We start from the raw sequence: 8,962 nt of genomic DNA on the forward strand, positions 1-8,962 counted from the left end.
CCAGTGAACTCTCTGGACTCACTGCACTGCATCCCCAGTGGTGCCAGTGTACTCTCTGGACTCACTGCAGTGCATCCCCAGTGGTGTCAGTGCACTCTCTGGACTCACTGCACTGCATCCTCTGTGCTGCCAGTGCACTCTGTGGACTCACTGCAGTGCATCCCCAGTGGTGCCAGTGCACTCTCTGGACTCAGTGCACTGCATCCCCAGTGGTGCCAGTGCAATCTCTGGACTCACTGTAGTGCATCCCCAGTGGTGCCAGTGCACTCTCTGGACTCACTGCAGTGAATCCCCAGTGGTGCCAGTGCACTCTCTGGACTCACTGTACTGCATCACCAGTGGTGCCAGTGCACTCTCTGGACTCACTGCACTGCATCCCCAGTGGTGCCAGTGCACTCTCTGGACTCACTACACTGCAGCCCCGGTGGTGCCAGAGCACTCTCTGGACTCACTGCACTGCATCCCCAGTGGTGCCAGTGCACTCTCTGGACTCACTGCACTGCATCCCCAGTGGTGTCAGTGCACTCTCTGGACTCACTGCACTGCATCCTCTGTGCTGCCAGTGCACTCTCTGGACTCACTGCACTGCATCCCCAGTGGTGCCAGTGCACTCTCTGGACTCAGTGCACTGCATCCCCAGTGGTGCCAGTGCAATCTCTGGACTCACTGTAGTGCATCCCCAGTGGTGCCAGTGCACTCTCTGGACTCACTGCAGTGCATCCCCAGTGGTGCCAGTGCACTCTCTGGACTCACTGTACTGCATCACCAGTGGTGCCAGTGCACTCTCTGGACTCACTAAACTGCATCCCCAGTGGTGCCAGTGCACTCTCTGGACTCACTGCACTGCAGCCCCGGTGGTGCCAGTGCAATCTCTGGACTCACTGCACAGCATCCCCAGTGGTGCCAGTGCACTCTCTGGACTCACTGCACTGCATCCCCAGTGGTGCCAGTGCACTCTCTGGAGTCACTGAAGTGCATCCCCAGTGGTGCCAGTGCACTCTCTGGACTCACTGCACTGCATGCCCAGTGGTGCCAGTGCACTCTCTGGACTCACTGCACTGCATCCCCAGTGGTGCCAGTGCAATCTCTGGACTCACTGTAGTGCATCCCCAGTGGTGCCAGTGCACTCTCTGGACTCACTGCAGTGCATCCCAAGTGGTGCCAGTGCACTCTCTGGACTCACTGTACTGCATCCCCAGTGGTGCCAGTGCACTCTCTGGACTCACTGCACTGCATCCCCACTGGTGCCAGTGCACTCTCTGGACTCACTGCACTGCAGCCCCAGTGGTGCCAGTGCAATCTGTGGACTCACTGCACTGCATCCCCAGTGGTGCCAGTGCACTCTCTGGAGTCACTGAAGTGCATCCCCAGTGGTGCCAGTGCACTCTCTGGAGTCACTGCACTGCATGCCCAGTGGTACCAGTGCACTCTCTGGAGTCACTGAAGTGCATCCCCAGTGGTGCCAGTGCACTCTCTGGACTCACTGCAGTGCATCCCCAGTGGTGCCAGTGCACTCTCTGGACTCACTGCAGTGCATCCCCAGTGGTGCCAGTGCACTCTCTGGACTCACTGCAGTGCATCCACAGTGGTGCCAGTGCACTCTCTGGACTCACTGCAGTGCATCCCCGTAGGTGCCAGTGCACTCTCTGGACTCACTGCACTGCATCCCCAGTGGTGCCAGTGCACTCTCTGGACTCACTGAAGTGCATTCTCAGTGGTGCCAGTGCACTCTCTGGACTCACTGCACTGCATCCCCAGTGGTGCCAGTACACTCACAGGAATGACTGCACTGCATCCCAGTGGAGCCAGTGCGCTCTCTGGACTCACTGCACTGCATCCCCATTGGTGCCAGTGCATTCTCTGGACTCACCGCACTGCACCCTGAGTGGTGCCAGTGCACTCTCTGGACTCACTGCAGTGCATCCCCAGTGGTGCCAAAGCACTCTCTGGACTCCCGGCACCGCATCCCAAGTGGTGCCAGTGCACTCTCTGGGCTCACTGCAGTGCATCCCCAGTGGTGCCAGTGCACTCTCTTGACTCACTGCACTGCATCCCCAGTGGTGCCAGTGTACTCACTGGACTCACTGCACTGCATTCCCCAGTGGTGCTAGTGCACTCTCTGGACTCACTGCAGTGCATCCCCAGTGGTGCCAGTGCACTCTCTGGACTCACTGAAGTGCATTCTCAGTGGTTCCAGTGCACTCTGTGGACTCACTGCACTGCATCCCCAGTGGTGCCAGTGCGCTCTCTGGACTCACTGCAGTGCATCCCCAGTGGTGCCTGTGCACTCTCTGGACTCACTGCACTGCATCCCCAGTGCTGCCAGTGCACTCTCTGGACTCACTGCACTGCATCCCCAGTGGTGCCAGTGCACTCTCTGGACTCACTGCAGTGCATCCCCAGTGGTGCCAGTGCACTCTCTGGACTCACTGCACTGCATCCCCAGTGGTGCCACTGCACTCTCTGGACTCACTGCAGTGCATCCCCAGTGGTGCCAGTGCACTCTCTGGACTCACTGCAGTGCATCTCCACTGCTGCCAGTGCACTCTCTGGACTCACAGCAGTGCATCCCCAGTGGTGCCAGTGCACTCTCTGGACTCACTGCAGTGCATCCCCAGTGGTGCCAGTGCACTCACTGGACTCACTGCACTGCATCCCAAGTTGTACCAGTGCACTCTCTGGACTCACTGCACTGCATCCCCAGTGGTGCCAGTGCACTCTCTGGACTCACTGCACTGCATCCCCAGTGGTGCCAGTGCACTCACTGGACTCACTGTACTGCATTCCCAGTGGTGCTAGTGCACTCTCTGGACTCACTGCAGTGCATCCCCAGTGGTGCCAGTGCACTCTTTGGACTCACTGAAGTGCATTCTCAGTGGTGCCAGTGCACTCTCTGGACTCACTGCACTGCATCCCCACTGGTGCCAGTGCACTCTCTGGACTCACTGAAGTGCATTCTCAGTGGTGCCAGTGCACTCTCTGGACTCACTGCAGTGCATCCCCAGTGGTGCCAGTACACTCACTGGACTCACTGCACTGCATCCCCAGTGGTGCCAGTGCACTCTCTGGACTCACTGCACTGCATCCCCAGTAGTGCCAGTGCACTCTCTGGACTCACTGCACTGCATCCCCAGTGCTGCCTGTGCACTCTCTGGACTCACTGCACTGCATCCCCAGTGGTGCCAGTGCAATCTCTGGACTCACTGCACTGCATCCCCAGTGGTGCCAGTGCACACTCTGGACTCACTGCACTGCATCCCCAGTGGTGCCAGTGCACTCTCTGGACTCACTGCACTGCAACCCCAGTGTTGCCAGTGCACTCTCTGGACTCACTGCACTGCATCCCCAGTGGTGCCAGTGCACTCTCTGGACTCACTGAACTGCATCCCCAGTGGTGCCAGTGCACTCTCTGGACTCACTGAAGTGCATCCCCAGTGGTGCCAGTGCACTCTCTGGACTCACTGCACTGCATCCCCAGTGGTGCTAGTGCACTCTGTGGACTCACTGCAGTGCATCCCCAGTGGTGCTAGTGCACTCTCTGGACTCACTGCAGTGCATCCCCAGTGGTGCCAGTGCACTCTCTGGACTCACTGCACTGCATCCCCAGTGGTGCCAGTGCACTCTCTGGACTCACTGCAGTGCATCCCCAGTGGTGCCAGTACACTCACTGGACTGACTGCACTGCATCCCCAGTGGTGCCAGTGCACTCTCTGGTCTCACCGCACCGCATCCCCAGTGGTGCCAGTGCACTCTCTGGAGTAACTGCAGTGCATCACCAGTGGTGCCAGTGCACTCTCTGGACTCACTGCACTGCATCCCCAGTGGTGCCAGTGCACTCTCTTGACTCACTGCACTGCATCCCCAGTGGTGCCAGAGCACTCTCTGGACTCACTGCAGTGCATCCCCAGTGGTGCCAGTGCACTCTCTGGACTCACTGCAGTGCATCCCCAGTGGTGCCAGTGCACTCTCTGGACTCACTGCACTGCATCCCCAGTGGTGCCAGTGCACTCTCTGGACTCCCGGCACCGCATCCCCAGTGGTGCCAGTGCACTCTCTGGGCTCACTGCTGTGCATCCCCAGTGGTGCCAGTGCACTCTCTTGACTCACTGCACTGCATCCCCAGTGGTGCCAGTGCACTCACTGGATTCACTGCACTGCATCCCCAGTGGTGCTAGTGCACTCTCTGGACTCACTGCACTGCATCCCCAGTGGTACCAGTGCACTCTCTGGACTCACTGAAGTGCATTCTCAGTGGTGCCAGTGCACTCTCTGGACTCACTGCACCGCATCCCCAGTGGTGCCAGTGCACTCTCTGGACTCCCGGCACCGCATCCCCAGTGGTGCCAGTGCACTCTCTGGGCTCACTGCTGTGCATCCCCAGTGGTGCCAGTGCACTCTCTTGACTCACTGCACTGCATCCCCAGTGGTGCCAGTGCACTCTCTGGACTCACTGCACTGCATCCCCAGTGGTGCCAGTGCACTCTCTGGACTCCTGGCAACACATCCCCGGTGGTGCCAGTGCACTCTCTGGACTCACTGCACTGCATCCCCAGTGGTGCCAGAGCACTCTCTGGACTCACTGCAGTGCATCCCCAGTGGTGCTAGTGCACTCTCTGGACTCACTGCACTGCATCCCCAGTGGTGCCAGTGCACTCTCTGGACTCACTGCACTGCATCCCCAGTGGTGCCAGTGCACTCTCTGGACTCCCGGCACCGCATCCCCAGTGGTGCCAGTGCACTCTCTGGGCTCACTGCAGTGCATCCCCAGTGGTGCCAGTGCACTCTCTTGACTCACTGCACTGCATCCCCATTGGTGCCAGTGTACTCACTGGACTCACTGCACTGCATTCCCCAGTGGTGCTAGTGCACTCTGTGGACTCACTGCAGTGCATCCCCAGTGGTGCCAGTGCACTCTCTGGACTCACTGAAGTGCATTCTCAGTGGTTCCAGTGCAGTCTGTGGACTCACTGCACTGCATCCCCAGTGGTGCCAGTGCACTCTCTGGACTCCCGGCAACACATCCCCGGTGGTGCCAGTGCACTCTCTGGACTCACTGCACTGCATCCCCAGTGGTGCCAGAGCACTCTCTGGACTCACTGCAGTGCATCCCCAGTGGTGCTAGTGCACTCTCTGGACTCACTGCACTGCATCCCCAGTGGTGCCAGTGCACTCTCTGGACTCACTGCACTGCATCCCCAGTGGTGCCAGTGCACTCTCTGGACTCCCGGCACCGCATCCCCAGTGGTGCCAGTGCACTCTCTGGGCTCACTGCAGTGCATCCCCAGTGGTGCCAGTGCACTCTCTTGACTCACTGCACTGCATCCCCATTGGTGCCAGTGTACTCACTGGACTCACTGCACTGCATTCCCCAGTGGTGCTAGTGCACTCTCTGGACTTGTTGTCGACGGAGGGAAGACACAAACGCTCAATATGAGTGTTAAGTATGCTTCAGCTTTAATGGATAGCTCAATTGTCTTTTATCGTGTACAGGATAATTAGCTCATACATATTGCAAAAGCCAAGCTCCTTATTGGTAAGCGTCATCTACTGCCCTATCTGTTAGTTCCGCATTCTTCTATCCGCTAGTTCCCCTTTCTAATCTAACTATAACTCCCAGGGCAGTATGCCCTCTACTATCATTGTTTCTAATTGCCTGGGATTTCTCACAAGAGTTCCCAGACAAGCTGCCTGGGATTTCTCACAAGAGTTCCCAGACAAGCCTTGCGTACGTGCCTTTGCTCTTGTTTTTCTAGACCAGCTGGGTGCGGTAATCCGCCATTTCCTTATCTTGCAGCTGCATGATATCAATGTGATTACGCGCAGCGAGCCAGTCCTCAACAATTCCCCCGTTTTTATTTTGAACCAAAAGCTTTCTATAGATTTTTCTATCAATCACCGCACACACTGCAATAAGCAAGGTACAATAAGCAACAGGGTCAAAAATCTCATGCAGAACTACGATTGTAAAGTAGTGTGCCTACTAGAATCTACATCAGTCAACAAGCCACTAAGCGCTAGGAATGTTGCTTCGCAGCGATACTGCTTCTTACTCGCACAGCACAATCACACAATCACACAATCACGCAGAGAGGCCTCTTGCACTTCTCATTCATACCACAAGACAATATCACTGAAAATAATTTGTGTGCAGCTTCAGGAGGTCCTTGTCTGCTCCCGTGGTGAGCGGCTGAGAGTGGAGACCCCTCCGAGGAAAAAATGCTCGGGGTGCACCTAGGGGCGTCCGTTCCACAGTCGATCCCACAGCCGAGCAGAGCGGCTCCTGGCGCAAGGAAGGATGCTATTATAGTTTGTATAATGACAGCAAAGAGATGCATTGCAATAAGGAGCACGTGTGGCATTGACCCCTTTTTTTTTTTTTTTTTTTTTTTTTTTTTTTTTTTTTTTTTTCTTTTTCGAGCAATTACACCTTACACATGCTATTACTGTTGCTAGAAAAACCCTACTAGTTAACTGCTCGAGCCTTTTTATTAGGCAACTAAATACTACTCGCGCCGCTACTATAATTAGGACAATTATTAGCAGTAAGCGTAGCCCTTCTTTTATCAGACCCAATATCCAACCCCCCATGTTCCCAAACCAATTTGCAAACAGTCTATCAAGCCAATTATCTTGGACCACTATCTTCTTGGTGTGGTCTCTCAGCCATTTCAGTTGCTCGTGGATTGACTCGCCATGGTCCGAGAGATTAAAACAGCACATTCCTTCGAGCTCTTCACACCCGTGGCCCTGTGCCAGCAGTAGAAAATCAATCGCCGCTCTGTTCTGTAACACAGCGTGTCGCAAGCTGTCCAGGTCCTGGGCCATTTCTGTGAGCATCTGCGTAGTCACATTTAATGTTTTCACCACTGTACTTCAAATCTACATTTTACAAAGTGACCAGCAAGTGTGCCACATTAACTGACCAACCTCTGAGATTTTACCTTTCATACCAGTGTCTTCTTGGGCTCTTTTAATTAAACACGTTTCTCATTCAAGTGAATTGAAATGCTTCAGTTGGTTTTATTCTCAGGAGCCTCATAAAAAACAAAGATATTGCACCCTCTTTGTTCAGTCATTCAATGTTCGTCTCTTTCACAGCAAATAATTACTTCATTGAAGTTAAAACTTCCAAACATAACTTACTAATAGTCTCCAATTTCAGCTCAGATCACTCGTTGAAAATACTCTGCTAAATACAGATAACTTACAATAACTTTAACAGTTAATTGTCCATAACAAACACCATGGTTTTTCTCCAGACCAATGTTCAAATTTTAAGACCACCCTTTAATATTTCTATGTACAGGTGAAAAACAGTCTTCAATTTTCTAGTCTTGTTTTAAATATAAAAGTTGGAAGGGACATTCAAGTTTCAAGTCTCCACACTGAACTTAAAAAAAAAAAAAAATCATGTGGAGGTAAACAAACCAAGTTGTATACTCCAGGAGGTAGAGGCCTTCAATTTGTGTTCATATATACATATGCACAGAATTCAGTGTTCCAACAGAAAAAGAATTAGCCAAAAAGTAATAAAAGTTATTTACTACTGTGACATTTCAAGACTTCCACAGCTTTGCCTAAAGACACAAACACAATTAACATAATTCCCTATGTGCTTTTTTTTTTTTTTTTTTTTTTTTTTTTTTTTTCTTTCCTTTTTTTTTTTTTTCTCTCAACTGTCCAGTGCAGGAAAAAATTCTCACAAAATTTCACAGACCTAAAATGTGCAAGCTAGTTTCTCTCTCTCCCTTTTTTTTTTTTTTTTTTTTTTTTTTTTTTTTTTTTTTCAAATGTCACATTTGCTTGTTTTACAGCCCAACAAGCTAGTTTCCCTAGACTAGCCATAGCATGAGCCACAGCCACTCCAGGCACAAGTGCCGCTGAAAAGAACCTTTCAGCAGGACCCCAGAGTTCGACCTGGTTATCGCAGTCACTCCCCAAAGTTTTTGAGACTGCGTCTCGTCCGTCGTTTCCATTGTTGAGTAATGTTTCGCAATTCTTGACTGTGTAGGTCAGGGGCAAACAAAGTCAAGCGTCCCAAATAGCATGGCCCCCCGTGCGCATTTGCTGGGATTCCCTGCCAGGCTCGATCTCCACAGATCAGGAATATACCAGGTGGTAAGGCCTTAGCAGTTTGCCTTGGCCATGTGCTTGACTTGTTCCCGTATGCCCCCATGGTGGTGTTGGTGGTGTCGTTGTACCCGCAATAGCTGCTATTAGCTTCGAACCCCCTTGTGTGAGAGGTCACATTAGTCCATTGAGTCATATTTTGTTTTCCTTTATTCCACATAAAGCACGTCTGTGTCCAGTTATTACTGGTGTTCCCTACCGCCACTGATCCCAACAAATCCAGTTCCTGGGGATCCCATGGCAAGCTCGTGTTCAGAGCCACTAGCGCCGCCACAACGGCGTCGGAGAGGTTGGACGAAAGATCGAACAAATCAGTACTTGCGGAATATGGTGCTAACAGTTGTTTCAGCTCCTCCTTGTTCCCTATTGGGACCCCGAACAAACAGGTGCGGAAGGGATCAGTCGCTTTGGCAAGAGACAGGCAGAATTGAGCCAATCGAGTTCCCTTCGGTATATGTAGCGGAGGGAACATGGCTGATACCATAATTTGTATCTCCCCAGTAAAGTCCTTATCAATAAGTCCTGTTAACACTAAAGCCCCATTTAATGTCGCCGATGACCTTCCAATCAGAAGTGCTCCAACAGGCTCATTATTAATTTTTACAGGTCCCATAACGCCTGTTTTCACCCCAACAGGCTTATTGTCCATCAAAGTCACATTTACTGCGGTTGCCAAGTCCAATCCCCAGGCTCCCTCTGGTGGCTGGTTGGAGGTGAAAGGATTCGTCTCGGTTGGAGTCTCCGCAGCTGCCGCCGCTGTTGAGGGGAAAGCCGCTTTTTGTGTCATCGCGGGGCGGCGGTTCCCGCTGGTCTTCCCGTTTCCCTGGGTCTT

At 52.9% G+C, this 8,962-nt stretch overlaps 1 long non-coding RNA gene across 1 annotated transcript; it reads right to left on the reverse strand.

Moving 5' to 3' along the window:
- Positions 1-5,431: 5,431 nt before the first annotated feature.
- Positions 5,432-8,473, reverse strand: LOC308186530. Its single transcript, XR_013944096.1, has 2 exons — positions 5,689-8,473; positions 5,432-5,653 (listed from the first exon to the last, which is right to left on the reverse strand). It is a non-coding gene; the product is annotated as an uncharacterized lncRNA (long non-coding RNA).
- Positions 8,474-8,962: the final 489 nt, after the last annotated feature.

Source organism: Anser brachyrhynchus (assembly GCF_964034855.1).
Source record: "Anser brachyrhynchus genome assembly, contig: SCAFFOLD_112, whole genome shotgun sequence".
NCBI classification, from domain to species: Eukaryota; Metazoa; Chordata; class Aves; order Anseriformes; family Anatidae; genus Anser; species Anser brachyrhynchus.